Source organism: Vanellus vanellus (genome assembly GCF_965231255.1).
Source record: "Vanellus vanellus genome assembly, chromosome: 2".
NCBI classification, from domain to species: Eukaryota; Metazoa; Chordata; class Aves; order Charadriiformes; family Charadriidae; genus Vanellus; species Vanellus vanellus.
Genome location: NC_138906.1, coordinates 7,378,470 through 7,398,696, shown reverse-complemented (window position 1 = coordinate 7,398,696; position 20,227 = coordinate 7,378,470). Strand labels below are relative to the sequence as shown.

The following is a 20,227-nucleotide window of genomic DNA, read 5'->3' as shown; positions in this document are numbered from 1 at the left end:
CAGGAAAGCCAGGCTCCTTTACAGATTACATATCTTAACAGATTTTTATCTCCAGTTTGCAGGGAAGGGTAGCCTGAAGGCAGTCTTGACAGTTCTGTAGAGGAGAAGGCTGTAACCACCGCTCATGTAGTGCGTTTGCCAACTGACCCATCCATCCTCTCCTGCCTACTGGGAGAGGAGAGGGGTGATGGGTGCTGTGGACACCGACCCTCTCGCAGCATCTCCATCACCACCGGAGAGGTTGTCCTGTGGTGGTGGTCGTATCGAGCCTTCTGCATTTGCAACAAACTCTGCTCCCTTTCCCTCCCTTTGGGCTTGTTGCTTCTCACAGCTGGAGGAGCCTAACTGGAAATGGAGAAACCTGTCCCTGCCTTTCTCCATCCAGGGGAATGTCCTCTCCGACTTGCTCTTTGGAGTCCTAGTGACAAATGTTTTGCCGTTGGTCAGGAGTCCTTAAAACTCTGCCCGATAAAGGCTTTTTTATTTATCTTTCTCCCAAGTGGCTGTTTGGGGGTGGATGCTTGTAATTCTTTATGCATATTTCTTCTCCGCTCCTTATGTTCAAAGGGCCCTGGAAGGGGCCCCTTCAGAGAAGGGCAACGAAGCTGGTGAGGGGTCTGGAGCACAAGTCTTATGAGGAGAGGCTGAGGGAACTGGGGTGGTTTAGCCTGGAGAAAAGGAGGCTGAGGGGAGACCTTATCACTCTCTACAACTACCTGAAAGGAGGCTGTAGCGAGGTGGGGGTTGACCTCTTCTCCCAAGTAACAGGCGATGGGACAAGAGGAAATGGCCTCAAGTTGCACCAGGAGAGGTTTAGATTGGATATTAGGAAAAATTTCTTCACGGAAAGGGTTATCAAACATTGGACCAGGCTGCCCGGGGAAGTGGTGGAGTCACCATCCCTGGAGGTGTTTAAAAGACAGGTAGACATGGTGCTGAGGGACATGGTTTAGTGGTGGTTTTGGCAGTGTCAGGTTAATGGTTGGACTCGATGATCTTAAAGGTCTCTTCCAACCAAAACGTTTCTGTGGAGAGGAGCCAAATCAAACCCTCTGGGCTGGAGCATCCCCTGTCCCGGGGTGAGCTCCTGTTCCCAGTATGACCACACTTGTCCCAGTTTTTTTGCACAGTCTGGGCAGTGCCCATTGTGATCTGATGCCGTTTGGCTGCAATTTAAAGGTGTTATAGGGTCCTCTTGCAGGTACGAGCATTGACACTCATCCCCCCACCTCTTCCCCGGTGGTGTCTGGGATGCCGTTATCTACAGCAGTTCTGTTGGTTGGTGGAGGATGAGCTATCAGGAGTTAAATCCAAACAGGCAGTGGGTAACTGGACAAGTAAACCAGTAATGCCCCACTAACCCCCTTCTCCCTCCCCTCACGTCTTTGGAAATGCCATTTATCTGGACTGTAAATTAAATTATTGTTGTTGATGTTGCTTCAAAGAAGCTGCAAGAATGAGTCAATGGGAGCTGCTGAGAGAGGTCTCTCAAGAAAGGCTTCTCTTAGTCAAGTGTTAAGGCATCTTTTTTTCTTCTGGAAAATTAGGGAAATCATAATTCTGTCTTTTCCACTTCAACTTTCATGATACATTTACAAAGGAAAAAAAAAAAGCCCTGTAAACGTCTTAAGTATTGTCTGTTCTTGCAAGCTTCATGGTAAAAATATTTATTGAGGCCTCACTGGCTGAAAGTGGTGTGGTCAGCATCCTGAAAGTAATGGGTTTGTTTGTTTGTTTTATTAATGGTACTTCAAAAAAAACCTTACCCAGGAAAACCCTCATAGCCTGGAAATACTTGTTCCCCTGGCTTTTTGGTATTTCTTTACCAGAGAAGAACCTGAAAAGGAGAAAATCTTTTCTGTTGTCAAAGCTGAGCTAGTGGTGGAAAATGGATGTTTAAAATAATGCTACGGTTTAGTAGTATACAAAGGTTCTTCAGAGAAGGTAAGGTGTAAAAGGTAGACTTTTTTTTTTCTTGGCTGGTGCAGGATGGTGGTGGGACGCGCTGGGTGGCAGTGTACCGGGGAGAGGGGGGAGTGCCTTTAACTGGGGTTGTTGGGATGTGAGTTAGTGATGATAAAGTAACAGGGAGGTGTTCCTGAGCTTTCTCAGCACTGACACCCCCTTTGAATTTCTTATGGAGAAATCGATGTTTGTTGTCAGAGGTGTAGTTGAAAATGTAAACTGGCTGTGGGGCACTTGTGGGTCCCAGAGGACCACTTGGAAATCCCCCATGTCAGGAAAATATGGGGGAAAAAATAGCTTGGAAGGTATTTAAGAGTCTCGGGCTGGTATCTCTTTATGAGCTATGGCTAGCTACATTTTTCTTACTATTTCCATCTCCGTAAAGACATGAGGCTCACCCCTGTCGTGAGCTGTGGTGGCATTTAGCCAGGGCTGGAAGCTGGGGCTGATGCTGACAGTAACCGAGATCAGATTTTGGTGCAAGAGATGGACTTTCTGGAAGCGACTGACGAACTAATTCCCTTCATTTGTCAGTGAAAGTACAAACTTTGGAAATCCTGCCCTTGAGCCAGCCAAGAAAAGACAAAAACCAGTCAGGGAGAGTTTCTGTAACTGGGATATCACTCCAAAACCCAGCAGCGGTTTCTTGTTTCTTGCCTGCCAGAGCACATTGCGATCTCTCCTTCTCGAGCGGTCGTGGTGGCTGCCACAAACCCTATTTTTCAAGTAAGGAATCATCATTTTCCACAAAACACAAAGGTCGACATGTGTATGTGCAAACCTTCCGCCTGTGAAGGGAATAAGGTAACCTCTGTCCTTTCGGGCTTCACCTCAGTTGATCCGTACCACATGTCCTTCAAGGTAAGCTGGGTAAGTGGCTAGCAGTCAAGGCAGGGAAAGAGAAATCCTATTTGAGGCTGACCTGATGCCGTCTGACATTTTGCTGATTTGAGAAGAGGGAGGTGTGGTATGGAAATGGCGGGGCTAGTTCTGAGTTGCTGCAGCCCCTTACGATGTGTTACTCGTGAAGGGGAATTAAAGCTTTATAAAACTTGATTTTTACTCTCTGATAAAGACTTTTCTTCCATGGACCACCTAAGTCTGCTTGGATCCTTGACGTGCTCGTGTGCCTCGCTTGAAGCATGTTGAGAAGCTGTTGTATACCTAGTTAAACGTGTGCGTTAATTCTGTAAAATTAAAGCCTCTTTAATTATCCCCCTACTTAGGTTTTATGGATGACGTGGCACACATTCCCTATTTGTAAGTGGGGCCAATATATTCTTGCTCTCTCTCTAGCCCTCCTCCTTGGAGAAGTTGAAGGTTTGCGGCATGCTTTGAAGACGAAGGAGTTGCTGCTGCAGCCTCTCTGCTCTCCGGCAGATGCAATCCCTTCCCTTAGGAAGCATTCGGCTAGAGGTTACAGAAAATATAGCGCCTCTCCATACTGTAATATTTTTGTTTTAAATGCGGTCTACAATTTATAAGCTTGGGTAGGAAATTTAGACTGCTGATCTGCTTGCTTTTTTCGGTCTTTGTGAAACGATGTTAGCTTTGAGGCATCTTGATACTTTCCGTTGAGCTTGTGCCAGGGTGAGGGTTTCTCAAGCCTGCCATCCAGCTTTCCATGACCGTACGGTTCGGAGCGTGCCATCGGCACACAACAGATATGAGTGGTCCCATCTTGGCATGGGAGGCCTTATGTGGCCTTCCCTTATTCCAGTTCCTGGGACTCGGACTGGCAGAACAGGTGGAGCCTCTGCGGAGAAGTTTAAGGCAATGAAAAGCCTGTTGTTGGGAACAGAACTTACTGAAAGTTTGTGTTTTTTCTCACTTTTGATTGGCATGTGTGATGCCTTCAGGAGGAAAGGCAGCATCTTTTCTGTTGGTTGTCTCTCTCCCAACATCCAGCAGCTGGATGGCGAGGTGGCTGCTTGCCTGTCCCATTCATGTCCTGCTTGGCACACCGGCGTGCTGGGCTGGGGCTGCATTTCTCATCGTGTTCTCCGCTGGGTGCAACCAAAGAGCGGGAAGTGCCAGAAGAAAGATCTGATAGTCCCCGTCCCACAGGGACATAAGGAGGGGAGCGTTGTGGCCGCGAGCGAGCCGGGCGTTCTGCTGTTAGGCTTTCTGCCCACGTCCCCTTCTACAGTTGCATCTCGTCCAACATTCCTGATTTTCCTTGGCCCAGTACTCGACTCCATGATACCCTGCTGGGTGCTCTTTAAAATGTACTGTAATCCAGACATTGGCTCCATGTGGTCTATGGGCCACCAGCCAGGCTGTAGGACGGGAGCTGCTCTCCGAGGCGAGGTCCAGCCCGGCCGCCGCGGGAGCAGGTGGACCACAGCCCTGGCTTTGGGGACATCCACACGGCCATCCCGCCCCAGATGGACGTCGTGATGGGCCATGGGCTGATGAGGACGTGCAGTTGGTGGGATGTGGGGTGCAGCAGGAAGGTGAAGGACATCCGGGGATCCTCAGCGGAGCCATCCCAGGAGAGCAGGGGTCACTAGCTCCCACACAATTTAAGGGGGGCACGTGGTGGCTCTCCCAGACCCCGCATTTCCAGGCAGTAGTGTGTATTTCAGAGTGTTATTCAGGATTTTCTTAGGAGGAATTGCATTGGGTGAAAATCCCTGCACGGAAAAGCTGCTGTTGTCCTGGTCGGATCACATTTGAGAGTGCCCTCTAATTCAAAATCACAGCTGAACCAAGACTCGCATCTTTTTTTTCTTTTTTTTTTTTTTTGGGTTTGTTTTGTTTGCATTCCTAAAAATCATCCAGACTTTTTCTCCTCTTTAAAAGCAGCAGTGCTGCAAACCTCTCCAGCTGCCGTTACGAAATGAGGGAGTTATTCTATCTAAATTGAGTAGATTGCACTGGAAACACTTCTGGAAATACTGTGCAGGTTGTGGGACCAGCTGTTGGCAGAGCCAGCCAGCGTTTCGTACACGCTGGGCCCCAAAAAAGAAACAGTATTTTTGCTGTAGTGATTCCCCCCCCTCCCACCCCCCGTTTTCTGCTACAAGCACAATCCTGCACTTTTTAATTAAAAAATTTGAGCTGTCTCAGCACTGGGAGAGGGCCGTAAGTCCGTACGGCATGAAAGGGCAGTGGTTTCCTTCATGGTAGCTGGTTTCTCTGTCTCCATCGGGCGGTTGGTGACCAGAGACAACAGCGCGTGTGAGGGGACGGGTTGGAGGGAGATTTTTTTTTTTTTTTCCCTCTAATAGCAGAGTTTTTCCCTGCCTTTCCAACCCCCTTCATGAGCTGACTGTTGCCCTGCCGGGTGGCCCAACGGCAGAGGGAGTAAAGGAAGAGTTTGCAGTAATTGAGATACCTCAGCAGAGCATCCAGCGGGGAGCAGGAGGGGTCCGTCGGGGACAGGTAGGCCCGCGCTGATCTTCATCCAGACTGGCACTTTGTGAAGGTCTCTGTTTTCTCTAGTGGTCTCTCCGCATCCGCCTCAGCCGAATGCTCTGGGGCCCAATCCAAGATTCTCGGAAATTTTCTGCCTTCCCAAGAGTGTATCCGAACTCTCTTAATTTAGGGCTGTGGTTGTGCGCGACCGGCTCGTGGGCCGCCTTCCCGGCCCCAGCAGCTGGGGCAGGCGCAGGGCTGGATGGGGACCCAGCACAGAGCAGCCCCAGTGGCTCTGGAGTTATTTTTCTTTTGGATGCATGGTCAAAAATTCTCCCAGCAGCATCTCCCCTCTTTCAGGGGGAGGAATATTATCATCAAGCAAAATGGAGAGAGGCAAATTCTTCAGCCTGCCGTTACTCTTCTTGTTTGCGAAGCGTGAGTCCCGTTTACCTCCCTTCCTGAATGTTTCCCCTTTCCAGTTTGGGCCACCTCTTAATCCATTAGGTTTTAAACTGGGGGCACACAGATAGGAATTTTGGTTTTGTCTTCTTGCTGTGCTTGCTTGTTGTCCACCGTCAGGTATCCGGCCAGGTCCACCAAAGCCAGGTACTCCGTCCTGCCTGTGCAGGAGCAGCAAAACCCAGACACGGCCTTGTCCAGCGCCGGTGAGGGTGAGCTGCCATTCATTTCTGCGTGAGCCCAGCTTTAATGCCCTGCTGTCAGGGGTATTTGAACATAAGCGGCACATTTCCCTCAACCTCCCAAAGGGGAAAAAAACCCAAACCCTAAATGCTTTAAAGTGTTGTATTCAAGAGTCTGCAACTTTCTCCAACCGGTTGGCCAAGAGGTCGACAGAACTGGTGAGATGCTACTGGTTACGTCCCACCTGCTGCCGAGATACTACAGAAGTTTTGACTCCCTTAGAACTACGTGAATTAGTCTTTCCAGATTGAGATGTTCCTTGCTCTCCACCGAACATAGCATTTAAAAAACAAAAGAGGGGGTGGATGCGAGCCCCTGTGTCCCTATTTCTGCAGAAAACCTTGGAAGTGCTCCAGGAGGCACTGCTTCCTCCAGTTCCGTGCAGTCTGCCTTGCCCAAAGACTTGCTTCCATTTTGATGCATTTTGGCAAAAGCGTGATACTTGGGAGCTCTGGCAATTCATTTCTTGTTGCGGAGTGGCAGCTGTGCGGTGCAGAGTCCGGCAGCCAACTCTGCGGCACCGAACAAAGGTTTTGAGACATTGCTTGTGGCCCAACAACACGGGGCTTCAAACAATGGCTTTAATTTAATGGCCGTGCTCTGATTCTGGGGAAGACAAGGCAATGGGGAGCTGTGACTCTGCGGCTGGGTGGATGTGATGTAGCAGAGAGATAAGCTACCACATCCTCCCTCCTCTGCTGTAAATGTTACTGGAGATGAGGCACAAGTAGCGTTCATGGTGACATGGTTAGGTGACCTCCCGGGACCTCGCTTAACTGTGAGACAGAACTTCCCTGCTTTGCCATTGTGATGATTTTAGGGTAACTGTCATGTAATTGTTACCTTATGGTAAAACAACAATTTTGGGAGGGAATTTTACTCTTTAGCTGCTTTATCTTAACTTGCAGTGTAGCTTGAATGAGAACATCCATTTCATCCTGCTGTGCACGGGGTGAGAGACCCTGCATACCTTGTCTGAAACCCAAAAGCACTCGGCAAACTCCATGGATAGCTTTAGTAGGTGTACCTGAGATTGTGATACGCTGCTTTAAAATGCTACGTGAGCTATTTGGCTGGGACTTTTGGTTCTGCACTCCCCGTGCTTTGAAAAGCACTGTTCTTTAGGCAGGAAAAAGGAGGATCTGAGGGGGCTCAAATTGCTGTGATCGGCCTCGGAAATCCTCCACCGGACCGTGCTGAGCAAGACCCTCGTTCCTGGCGTTGGTGGGGAGGGATATGGCCCTTTGGAAGCGTTTCAGTAGCGTGAAATGCCGTCCCTTCTAGTATGCCCACCCTGCAAGGCTGAATTTTTCCCCTGCCCCTCTCGCCGGTGTGATTTTTCTACGTGCCAAAATTTTGCTTCGAGTTTTTCAGATCGGCGTTATCAGCACAAATTACTTTTCCTTCTCTCTTAGGTGGGAAAAAATAACCCCAACCCAATTATGAATGGCTGATCTGCTTTCCGAGGAGTTATTTAAGCGCAGTAGGTCATCAATGTATCGTGCATATTACGGCCATGCCTTGGCATTTGTTTTGCGTTTGTAATCCAACACCCAGCTGCTTCGGCCTCCAACTCCAGGCAGCTATTTAGTGGCTCAGCTAGTGTTGAGGAATGCATTGTGGTGCTGTTTACTTCGTTACGTGCGAGGCTTATATGGAGTACAGTGAGGTTCAATTAAAAAGAAAAACAAACAAACAAAAAAAACCCCAACCCCAAAAACCAAACCCAAAAGCTGAAAACTCAGGCTAGGAAATGAAAGCTTAAGATAGATGTTAACCCAAGTCGGGGTAGAGGAACCCACCAGAGAAAAATTGGGATATATTCTGCAGTCATTGCAAGCATTCTTGATGATGAGAGCAGAGATTACTTACAGTGTGATAGGGAACTGGACCAAGAAAAAAAAAAAAAAAAAGCAAGCATCCATCTACTCCTCTGCTGCAGCTGTTCTGTTGCTTCTCCATCTCTGGCTGAGCAAAAAGCACTGAAAATCCCCACCCGGAGCAGTAAATGGGGCTTTCTTCTGGGTACGCTCAGTTTTTGCTGGTCCTGATTTGGGTTCGTGCTTCAGTTGTCTACTCGGCGGATGGTTTCATTCGGCGTTTCCCCATCCCCAAACTCTCCAGTTTTATGGAGGTGCTACGGGACGAGTTGCCCCACGCCTTGACTACCTGGTGTGGTAGTGAAAGTGTGTGAAGTCGAGGCGAATTGAATTCATTACGTTTAGCTGGATAATTAGGATGCTGCTAGCTGGTTACGTAAAGCGTGGTAGTAAGCAAAGCTTTTGATCAGCTGATGAGGATTTTGCACGTATTCCTGCTGAGGCTCTCTTAAGTCTCCCGGGGGGTGAGGAGCAGTGGTGGCTCTTAAGAGGATATAAGGTCCTGAAATCTCCCTGCTCCGGGAGGAGGGGGAGAGGGGCAGAGCTCTTCCCGCTCCTTAGCAGGTGGAGATTGTCATGACAGTGTCTTCTCGGTTGCCGAATAGCTTCTCGTGACAGACGAGTATGTTGTCTCCGAAATGAGGAGTGATTAATGGAGGGCTATTCCCGTCCCTGTGCTGCAACAGCTGGCGCTGGAGGAGGGAGCTGAGGATACAGAAAAATTCGGGGAGCTCAGCCCGTGTCCCCGAGCGTCACTCTAATGGATGAATTTGGCGGGGTCAGGGGAAGGAGGCTTAACTGGGCTCCCAGTTTGGGCTGACCGCAGCAGGGAAGGTGTACTGGGTGTTGCCGAAAAGAAGGGAAAAACGTGCTTTTCCGAACTGGAAGTGCAGTGTCTTGGAAGAACAGCTGCGCTGCAGTGGTACCTACAAATGCTCCAGCAAACGGGACGTGATGCTCGGTCACAGGGCTTTGCTGGTCCAAAGGGACAGTGCCTGGCTGGGTCACTCCGTGGTTTTGCTGGAAGAAGAGAGCGATAACCTTCTCCTCCCGCTTAATAAAGCGTGGGCCCGTTGAACTCTGATTTCTCAAAAAAAAAAAAAAAAAAAAAAAATGTATGGCCTGAAAAGAATAAAGGTGGGATTAGGATATAAATCTCAAGGCAGCTTGGCTGTGTGACCTGGTCACCCTGCACAGCGGGTGGGTTTTAGTTGGTTTGGTTTTTGGTTTTTTTTTGTTGTTTTTTTTTTTTTTTTTTAATATTGGGCTAGAGAGCAGTCATTCTAGTTTTAAGCTTGGGTGTTTTTTTCTCTTTTTTGGTTTACCCATTTGTCATTGGGCTTTCTGAAGATGATCTCATCCTTTTTAGCTGCTCGCTGTTCTTGTGTGGAAGAAACATGTGACATTCCCTGTAATGGTACAAGAATACATCCAGGTAGGCAGTGAGGAGGTCTGGAGTGCAGGATGGACACCGCTAGCCAGCACAGCAGATTTAAAATGCATTTGGTTTTATTTGACCAAAAAATCCCTTGGCATATGTAGCTGCATCCGACTTGGCATTTATTTTTTGGGTTCAGAGATCTGCTTTAAAGCTCGTGTTATCACTGACACGTTTTTTTGGGGGATGCTGTTATATCCAGCAAGCAAACTGTGCTGGGCTCTAGGAAGGGTTTAACGAGTAAAGGTTGTAGCGGTGACCTTTTCCACGTGTATTGTTTCGGATGTGATCCTGCTGTAGAGCCCGGTGTCTGACTGCCCTGCCTTTGTGGCTGCAGTCAGGGCTTTATCAGCCTAACTCAGCACTGCTTATCAAATCCCGGGACAGGAGTTCAGTTTCAGTGCCAAAAGGAGAATCTCCTTTTTTTTTTTATTTCTTTTTTTTTTTTTTTTTTTTTCCCCTCTTCCCCCAGAGGAATGAAACTTGAGGGGAGTGAGGGAGACTGTGGTCCTCTCCCGCTCCCTTCCCGGGGCGTTGAGGTGATGGAGGCTGGGGAGCCAGGTGGGACTCCTCCCCCGCGGGTCTCCTAAAAACGGGTCCAGAGGCAGCATCCTTTAGAAACAGATCTCTGCACCGTGGTCCCGTGTTGAAAAGACAGGGGGTGGGGAAAAGAAATCTAAGCCTATTTGTAACAAAGCAAATAAGAACTAGTATTTTATTGAGAAGGGACTGAGACATCCCTTAATTCCAATAAGCTCTTTGTCCTTTACAGCAGCAGTAAAGAAGGATCTTCCTGCCTCAAAGCTGATGCTTCCAGAAGGGTTTCCTCTGTGTACAGCAGCAGTCTTTAGATTCAGAGAGGTGTTGGATCCTGCAAACGTCTTCAGCTGTGAAATGGTTATTATCCAGCTATTTTTGTAGCAGAGGGCATGTAAAAGTGCCTGTGTGGATTTCATTTGCCTGTTTTCCCTGTCAGCGTAGGTTAGGTATCTTGTCATACTCTGCGGTGGCTTTCATTAAAGTGGTTTCCAAGCAATAGCACTTCAGTGGTTTTGTTTTCTTTCTTTCTCTCCCTACTTTCCTGTTGGCACATCTCAGGTTTGAGAAGAGTCGAAGAAAGCTGGGCACCGTTTTCGGTGCTTTCTCACCCAGCCTGCGAATCCTTCCCTGCAACCTGGGACCAACTCCTACCTGTGCCCCATTTCTCCAGACTCCCAAACCTTTGCGGTACAAGGCTTAAAAAAACCCACCAACCCCTAGCTGGTGCTTTCTTATATGTTATGGGATAGTCTAAAAATAGCGCGCTGCCCTTTTTAACAGAAGCATGTATTATTAAAGAAAGAATGAATAGGCGATGGAATGGGGGGGGGGGGGGGAAATTCCCTTTCTTCTCGCTGAAGAGGAGCTTTAAAAACCCGCAAGCCAAAATATTTCACCCTTTGGAAAATGGGAGCTCCTCCTCGGGAACTGCAGTGTAAACTTAAAATTTCTCAGCAACGGGCGAGGAGCTTGTTTGCCTTTGCTAATTTGGTTCCCAGGTGATGGGTGGTTTGGTGTCGTTGTCCCCTGTCCCCCCGTCCCCCGTCCCCCCCCCCCCCCCCAAGAGGAGCAGCAGCAAGGATGGAGCTAGAACCAGCATTTTCCAAACAATTCTCTGCCCTTGCATTTCTGCCGGGAGCTCGTAGGTGGTTTATATATAGTGATAATGGGGCTGATTGTATTTATCTTGCCTGGGACGTAGCGGTATAAAATACTCCTAAATTGGGCTGGTAACATCTGACACTGCACAGTCATTCACGCGGGCGCTGCGGTGTGTAAAACGATCCCGTGCTGCTGCGGTAGCATCTTACATTCGCTGCTGGCGCAAATGAAGCGAACAAGATGCCCTGTGTCTTTTCTTGTCTGAATGACCGGTTGGGACAAATTATTGAAGGGTGTTTATAAGCAGCAGGCTCTTCTCTTTGGCTCAGTTTTCTGTGTGTTGCTGGTTGAATAACAGTGTGTATAATAAGCAATTAATGTCTATACATTTAATTTTAAAGGACACTGTAAATAACAGGTTTTACTTCCCTCCCTCCCCCAACTGTTGCATTGAATTTCATTCCCTTTAATTATACTAACAAATGTGGAAAAATTATAAATATTTATAGTGGACTGTGTGGCTTCATTCCATGAGTGAGTGAATGTCCCAAGGTTGATTATAATCTTCCATTCAATCACAAATCAAAAGTATCTATTATACGACTTGAAGAATGAAACTCCAAACTTCTGCCAAAGGCGGAATGAAGCAACATCGGGTGTCGTGAATGTTGTTAGTGCAAACTGTGGTGTGACTGGCCAATACGTTTCTGTTATTCCTGTTTCTGAGCAGCTAAAAAGTGAATTACACGGCTGTAATTCTGATGTGACAGTGCATTTTAGATGCTGCCAATAACTAATTTTTGGAAAACAAATGTCAAGCATTGCGCTTTGACATTGACTTTGATTCAGCGCGCCTTTCCGAGTTGTAATTTGTCAAAGGATACTTAGCCAAGCATATGAAATGACGGGTGCACGAGTATTTTTTCCCCACTTTCTTTTTTTACATTTTTAGTGTAAAACTTCTACTTCCAATATTGCATTTATATCCCAGGTTTCTCTCTGACAGTCGAGTTTCTTCCCGCATCCCCTCCATGTGTGCTGGTCACAGGAGAAGCCATCCTCCTGGCAGACCAGAGTGTTACTGGGAATGCTGTATTACAATTCATCTTGAAGAGCATTAGCAGCATAACGCCTCATATATCTTCATTATTATTTTTTTTGCTTAGTTTCCTGCCCTTTTTCCTCACTTGAGAAGCGCTGTGCCATTACAGAGATGGGTCTTCTCTTGCGAGTGGAGCTGTGGAAGGGTTGATCACTTGGCTCAATAACAGCTAAAAGTTTGATATTGTTTAAAACTGGTTAGTTTGCATCAGCGTATGCCTGCTTTCGCTTTATGACTGTATGGCTGAGAAGAAAGGAAAGAAATACCTCAGCTTTCACCACTGAAACTGAGAAAGTGACTGATTGTCACTTCAGTGCTGGGAGCAGCTCTCGGCGGATGAACTCCTCAGCCCGTGTGCTTCATCTCTGCTGAGCTGCTGGGACTGCTTCTGTGCGCTCTGGTTGTATATCTACACCAAGCTACTCCTAAGAGGACCTATCGGAGCTTTTTACAAATGCGAGGAAAAATTATGTCTGTAAAAACATATAAATGTATGTATATACAAATGAAAATATAAAAATAATATAAATATTTAAAAAAAGAAAAGCATTGCAGCTATAACCACCGAGTAATGGTCTGTTTGATTAAAATTTTCATTAAAAGAAGATAAAGGGAAGACTTTCAAACCTTCTTTCAGTTCTTTATTAGCTGTTCTTCTTTGTAGCACCCAACTGCTGTAAGCCAGCCAGGTAGACTTTTAACGGTAGGGATTCTATTTTACACAGAGTCCAGTATAATAGAGTCCTAACTGGAGCCCATAATAGAGACAGTCATCATTATTGGCAATAAAAACTGGCAAATTTGCTGGAAGTGTCTTGTGATTTTTCTAACTTCAGATATCTATCTTACATTATGCTTAAACAGACGAAGTCTCAAATTAGGAATTTAAGGCTTAAGTTAGACTGATATCCTCACAAGCTTCATGATTTTTGTTTTGACTTTGAAGAGCTGAAATGAAATCAGTTTGCTTTATCGCTCACCCGCTTCCCTTTTTATTATTGAAGAGGACTGAAGTGACAGTATTTTAAATGTGGTCAGATGAAATGTTGGTCATGTAACTTTTTAATAGGTGCTTTCAATGGCGAATAGCAGGTTTGAGTTGAGGCTTGAGTAGAAGACATTCCAGATGTAGATTCCCATCCTTTTTATTGTGGTTTTGATTTTTTTTTTTTTTTTAGTTTTTAAAGTAAGCTGCAGTGATGGGCAAATGCTGTATACTCTCCCATGTCTAGGCTCTTGGCATTTGCTCCTTTGGCGTCTCCTCTCCAGCCACCAACCCTCCAGCCATCCCCACCGGATCACCTCTGCGAACATCCCCCAGCCTTTCTTACCACCTTTCAATGTTTCCTCCATCCCCAGTATCACACGGTCTTTTTTTAAGCTCGTTTTCCTCATCTTTAAAGATTCTTTGCGGCTCCCTCTCCGGTCGCTTAGGTGATGAGGTGCTTTGCCGCGTCAGTCGGACGATGCCAGCCTTAATCATCCGTTTGTCTGGCTCTCCTGCGGGTGTCCTTGGCTGCTCTTTCATGTGCTCCTTAAACGGGTCCATAAAGACGCTACTTTTTCCTCCAAATTGTTCTTTAATACTCTGGGGATCCTACAGAGAGTTGGTATTCACGCATGCTAGGCAAGAAAGGCCCTTTTGATTTGCTCGGATAGATAATTCAGGGAATCCTGGAGATACACTTCCATAGGAGGCTGAAGGTTTTAACTTTCCAAACCCCATGAATTTTCGATGGTGCCTGTGTAAAATCGCATTATCTGTGTGTCGTCTTGTGGATTTCTGTTTTTATCTCTATTGCACTCCCTTTCCATTGTTTCTTCTCAAATTAAATTGCAAATTCCGGAGTGGCAGCGCAGAGAGAGAGGAAGGGCAGGAACCTTTCCTTATGTGCTTGAATGGTTCCTGCCACAGTGAGAGCTTCGTCCTGTTTTATACCTTTGGATGCTACTTTAACATAGACCTTTTCATTATGTGATACGCATAATTTCCCAACAGCACCATCCGCTGCCACCTTCCTGGGGCTAGTCTGTCCTCCCTGTCTGGGCAGACAGCTTTCACCTGTCTTTTGTGTAGACCACAGTGACCTTGAGATACTCAACAATAACCTATTTTATTTTCTTCTGGCCCTTTCCTAAAGTTGGAGTAAATTACTTATGGGGCGTGCTTGCTGGTAAGGCTCCTGCTAGTCCAGCTCCGTAAGTCAAACGGAATTGGTTGTGAAATGCTTCCCCTGTATTTTAACCTCAAGTCGTGCCACGCCGGGTCTCAACGGCCATGCGGTGGGAAAGAGGACTTGTGCTCACCACGCCGGCAAGACTGGGCGTGCTCTTCTGTGGGCATTTGCCATGTAGCTTTTGTCGTGTGTAATAAAAGTCATATTTACAGATCGGTAGTGCACACTGTCCCGTTCCTGAATAGGACTGATTTGTTCTTCATGGCCCAGGAGGCACCCAAGTGTGTGCCGAGGGCGAGAGCGGTTGGAGCTAACCGGGAGCCAAGTGCAAGAAGGAGGGGGAAAAAGCAAGGTCCTAATTTTTCTAAAGGAAAGCATGGCTGAACACCTGCTGTTCCCCAACAGAATAATATGAATTTGCATCAAAAAGGGGTCCCAATCAGTTGTGCTGGCTGCTTTTGAGGAGAGCAGTTGTGTCTGGAGGCATTCTGTTGGGGGAGATGTCTTCCAGTGAAAGCATTTTCCACACAACGGGCCGTGGGGCCCACCCCGCGGCTGGCATTTAGAGAGGGGTGGAAATGCTATTTAAATTTCAAATGGACTCAAGTTTTCACAGTTGCCATGTCAATAGATCAAGTTCCTTGAAATACATTTTAAGCGGAGTTTACACAGAGCCGCAGGAGCCCGCATTGACTCCAAGGTCTGCCTTTATTGTGCCTCCAGCAGCGGTAAGTCAATATGGCATATTGAAAGCAGCTCCGCTCCGCCGCCGAGTGAAAGTTAGCAAATTCCCCCGTCTCCTTCCAGCTCTTTTCTTGGGTAGCAGCATGTTTAACTAACTGAAATGGTCCTTTTTTTTTTTTTTTTTTTTTTTTTTCTTTTTCTTTTCTTCTCCCCCTTCCTTCTTTCTTCTTCTTTTTGCCTTGTTTCGGGAAGGCGGTAATTAGATCAGGCTATCAAACTCATCACACCTGCCAAAACGCCCGTTCAGGCAAGGCTGAGAAACCAATGTGATACAAGGGAAGGTAACAGGAAAACAAGCGGGGACCGGGGCGGTGCTGATAAGGGCCGACAGTTGCTTAGCACACAACAATAGAAAATAAAACTCGGAAAACAAGACCGGCCAGAAGAGTGGTCGTATTTCATTGTGGGAGCTGATAAAGGTTGCAAACCCTAACTCTGGCGGTTCCAGGAACAACATCCTCTGGGAGTGACCTGGCCTGACCCTCCCTTCAACTGTTACCCTCACCTAATTGTGGTTCTCACTCGTTTATCTTCGCTCCCTACCCCAAAATACCTTCAAACCCAGTACATCCAGGGCTTGCAGCAGGTGTGGGTCGTGGGCAGAGCCTGCTGGAGATGGGGATGTCTCCAAATAGAGGTGGGATGGGACCTCCCAGCGTAGTTGGAGGTGGCTGCTCCTGGAAGGCTCTGGACCTCAGTCACTTCCCCTGACGATCTGTTGGGGTACGAATGTATCTGACATAAATATCATGGGTTAAAACCACTTGATTCTGCCCCCCTCCCCTTTTTCCTGGGGGAACGGTGTGTGGAGCAACACGTTGTGCTTCTGCGTGCCATTGTTCATGGCTGACGCTGGAATCAAATGTTGTCTCTGGTTTACTGGCGTGTGTCTGCGTTTGGTGTGTGGGTGCGTGCAGTGAGTCTGCAGCGCTGGAAACTGTCGTCTTTGATTTCTACAAGACATGTTTGAAATGCTTCTGGAGATGTTGTGTACACTTCCTTCTCCATCATCCACTCGTGCATGAAAAATAGTCATTCTCTTTAGTGTGACGACCATACGGGCTATCCCTAGTGAAGATGCTCATTAACTGTTTCTTGCTGGGCTTTCCCCATGGATGGGTGAATCTGAACATCCCCAGCCATGGTGAATGGATGCCAGCAGGTTCTTTATTTTGAGTTTGACCCGCTTTGAGGTTTTAAGATGTGGCACGTTGCTATCTGCTGTCCTCCTCTTTGCGCTGGTGTAGCGTGTGAGGAAGCTGGAGCGGTACGCAAGCTGGAGTCTAGACTTGTGTTTTAAATGCTCTGGTATGAGTTGTTTTGTTTCTGTTTGGATTGCGCCTACCGCTTTCATACCCTCCTGCTATCCTGCCAGGATAAATCACTCTTGAGGTGACCACGCATTTCCTGAGACATACTGTTAATTTAAGCAAGCAAACGAATGACCTGGCGAATCGCCGTGTGATGGTGGGCACTGACGATGGAGCCTTTGATTCTGCAACACAAGGAACGTTCCTCTGCCTTTTCCAGGGCTCTGGTAAAGCTCTGTGATTGTGGTACCGAAAAAACGATGGCTAGATTTACATTCTACCAGAAATAGAAAGTGGCATGGGAGAAACATATGCCTCGATTCCTAAATGGGGAAAAAGAAAATATTTAGGAAGGAAAAACAGTTCTGTGACTAATTATTTTTAATTGTTTTCTTTATAAAGAAAAAAGATCAAGATTGTTAGAGTGCTTCTTCCCCTCCAAAACATCTACAAGTGATCAGGCTACCAAACAGACTAATTAGATGTCAAATAGACTTCAGTTCTTAAATTGGTTTAGTTACACAATGCAAAACATCACATTGGGAAGCAGATGGCGTGTCATTTTTAATATGTCTCATAACTTGCCTGAAACCACTTCAAAGTTTCTTTAAAGGAAATGTTGCTACTACTGACCGAAAGAGATGCCACTGAGTAGCTCTCAGCATCATGGCAAGCTGTTGGGCCAGCGTCTCGCAAGCGGTGGTGGTGTCTTCAGAGGCTTAGAAGTAGAGGTATCTTTTTAAAGGGGTTTATGTTCAATGGTTAAAGAGCTGGTGCTCTCTTAGAAAACTGGGACTCCTTAAGCTTGGGCAAATTAGAGTGTCGTCCTGCCCCCCAAAATATAATCAAGGCTGTAATATAATTAGTTTTGAAAAATCTTTCTCTGTGCCCAGACTATATAATAAGGTCAATTGACAAGCCTTTCTTTCGGGCTGTGCCTTCCTTAGAAATGTCCGTATTGCACTGGAATCTAAAAGATACATTGAATGGGAATGTGGAGAATGAGAAACCCCTCGGCAGTGCAGGGACCTGTTTGCCTTGCTTGCAAAAATCTGAAAATGGCTCAATATCTTGTAAGTCGAGTCATTATGGCATTAATAAAAACAGCATTAAGTGCTGCCAGGCTGTTCCATTGCAACCTTAATTACTGAAAGAGTAGGGAATGAGCGTTTGGGTGAAAAACAGGTTTAGGATTGTGGTGGAGATTAAGTAATTCCAAAGTGGAGGGAGAGCTCTGCTGGAGTGATCAAAACTGGGAGATAACCTCAGTTAGGTTTCAAATCCCCGCCCAAATATGCTTCAGGGGCTTTGGAGGGTGTATTTGTTGCATAGGTGGAAAAGACCGTGAGATGCCGACAATAGCAATGAAAATGAAGTCAGTAGTAGGTGAAGAGATGAGATTTTTTTGATAGGCTCTGTTAGATATAAAAAGTCAGTTTAAGTATCCTCAGATGATTCAATGCTTGAAGAAACACGTCTTCCCATTATAGGTTTCATTAAATATTATTAGAACAATATGGATTAGGGTTGGGGTGAAAATCAGAAAATACATCAGTATAGGAAAAATAAGGTGGAAGGTTTAATTTCTCTCTAATATTCTTCGTACATACACAGCACTGATTTTGTTACTTAAAATTCTTATTTCTAAAGGAAAGTGATAAATGCAAAGGATTAGTTCCAGATTAATATTTTAACCTGTTGTGCAAATTTTCTGAATATCTTCTTCTTCTATCACAAAATAACCTGAAATAGTGGAATCTCCTCCCTCCCTTCTATCCCTCCTTTCCCGAGCTCATAAGCGTCAGGAGGAGCAGGGTAAGCTTTGCCACGGGGCATCCTCTTGTCAAAGATGCTTAATTGCCTCCGAGTCTACTAATCTAATATATGAACAAATACCGAAGCAATTAATTGTGTTGATTTAAAAGCCATTTCCCCTCTTTTCTTTCTGCTTCCCCCTCCCTGGATCTCTTTCCATATTCATCCCATTGGCGACAGGCCATCGGTGGTGAAATTAGGTAAGGTATTGACCTTTTTGGGTTGGAAAGCTGTGACTTGCAGGGTGAGCGCTATTTTAGGAGGGGAGGAGGAGAAGGAGGAGTTGGTTTGGACGCGTTGGCGGTGGGGGATGCTTTCTGCTGGGATGAGGTGTGATCCAAAAACCACTGTTGGATGTGGGACCTTTGGTCACCCCCATGGGGAAAGAGGAAAACCAGGCTGGATGACACCTTCCCTGGGCAGGGAAGAGGGGAGCTGGCCCTTTTTGAGTTGTTTTCGCACCCTTTAGTCCCCCTGCTGGTAACAGAGTTTATAATTAACCTCATTAATACGGTATAGAGGGCCTCAGTCAATCTCTGGGCGATTGCTCCCAAGGATATCTTGCTAAAGGACTGTACGATAAGCGCGTTTGGCACCAGAACGTGCTGAAGATCTTTGTCCGTGGCGCTAATTGCTTGTGTCATCCTTCTCCCTGCTGCCAGCCACACATTCTTCTGGAGATTTTCCTGAACGGCAAAGAGTTTCCTTGGAAAGAAAACAACCTTGCCCGTATTTTTGATCATTTTGTATGGCAGCGGTCGTTTTTCGGTGCTGCTCAGGGGGCATCAAGGAAGCGGAGGCAGTTTGGAGGGGGACCCCCTGTGAACCGAGTGGAGAGCTGGGTAGTTTTGAAAGGTGCTTCTTAACCTTTGGGTGCTTTAGAAAAATCTGGTTCTAAAAGAAAAAGAAACAAACAAACTGAAGGTGTAAAGCAAAAGAAGCAAGGAGCAGGGTAGATTGCCCGTATTTTTTTCCTTGCTTCCCCAGAACTGGAGTGCATGGGGGCATGGAGCTGCATGGAGGTCATGAAGTTTGCAGATCAGCAACCAGATGGAGGAGAAGGGAAAAGTGAACTCAAAAAGACTGGGATTCATTTGGGGGTTTGCGGGCAAATCATTGCTTGGGGTGTTCCTGTGGTAGGGTGCTTTCTGTTGAGTGCAAGTCGAGTCATCTCATTTTATTTGGCTGTTGGCATGACTTTGTTTTTTGGTACCTGGTGGGTTTCATCCTACATGGCTTTTTGGACCCTTCCCCATTTTTACTAAGGATTTACAGATCTCGAGGAGCACCTTTTAATAATATTGGCAATAAAGTTGCTTTTATTTGGTTCTTTCCTAGAGCCCTCACAAGTAGTCCTGGGCTCCTCAAAGGTCTGTGCATCAGAGTCTTAAAACTCCTAATCCCTTGAATTATGGTTGTGCTTCAGCTGATGGACTGGGACCCCTCTTTTCCTTTTTTTCTTCCCCTCCCCCCCCAAAAAACAGGCAAAGCAGGACTGGAAACTTCATTTTGTTGCAAAGGAGTTATGGAAATTTTGAGCACGACCACACTTTTATCTCACAGTGGGAGTAAAGATCCCAGAACATTTAATAGAAACCAGGGGCGGGGAGGTGGGTTCTGGGGTGCCTTTGCTGATGGGTAGTTGTGGGTGTTTCTTTCTTCATGGGGCTGGATTATTGGCTTCCTGTGATCCTGGCGTGGGAAAAGGTGCTGGAGGAGGAAGCGAGGAGCAGCTTCATTGCCCATCTCGCACATTGAATCCCGCCTTGCTAGATATTTTAATTACAAACGTTTTACTTATCTGTTTGTTTTCATGGGGGCTGAACTCTAGCAGTACCCCCTTGACCATACACACTCAACCGAACAAGAATGACCTGGCAAGTCTGACCTCCCGTTGCCTTTCATTCTCAAAGCTATTTTCAATAACCGCAGTTTTTGTTTGTGCTACATCTGAAAAAAAAAACAACAACCAAACAACAAACCTTTTAGCAGCCTCAATTGGTGGGCTGCAGGAGGATGGGAAGGCCCTGTAACCGTTTCCCCCATTTTATTTTCCATAAAGTGCAAGCATTTTAAACAGAAAACCTGAC

The 20,227-nt window shown here is 46.5% G+C and overlaps 1 protein-coding gene across 1 annotated transcript in view; it reads left to right on the top strand.

The window, feature by feature from the left end:
- The window catches only part of ACVR2B (activin A receptor type 2B), a 101,844-nt gene that overhangs the window by 16,962 nt on the left and 64,655 nt on the right, over positions 1-20,227 (top strand). The window lies entirely within an intron of this gene.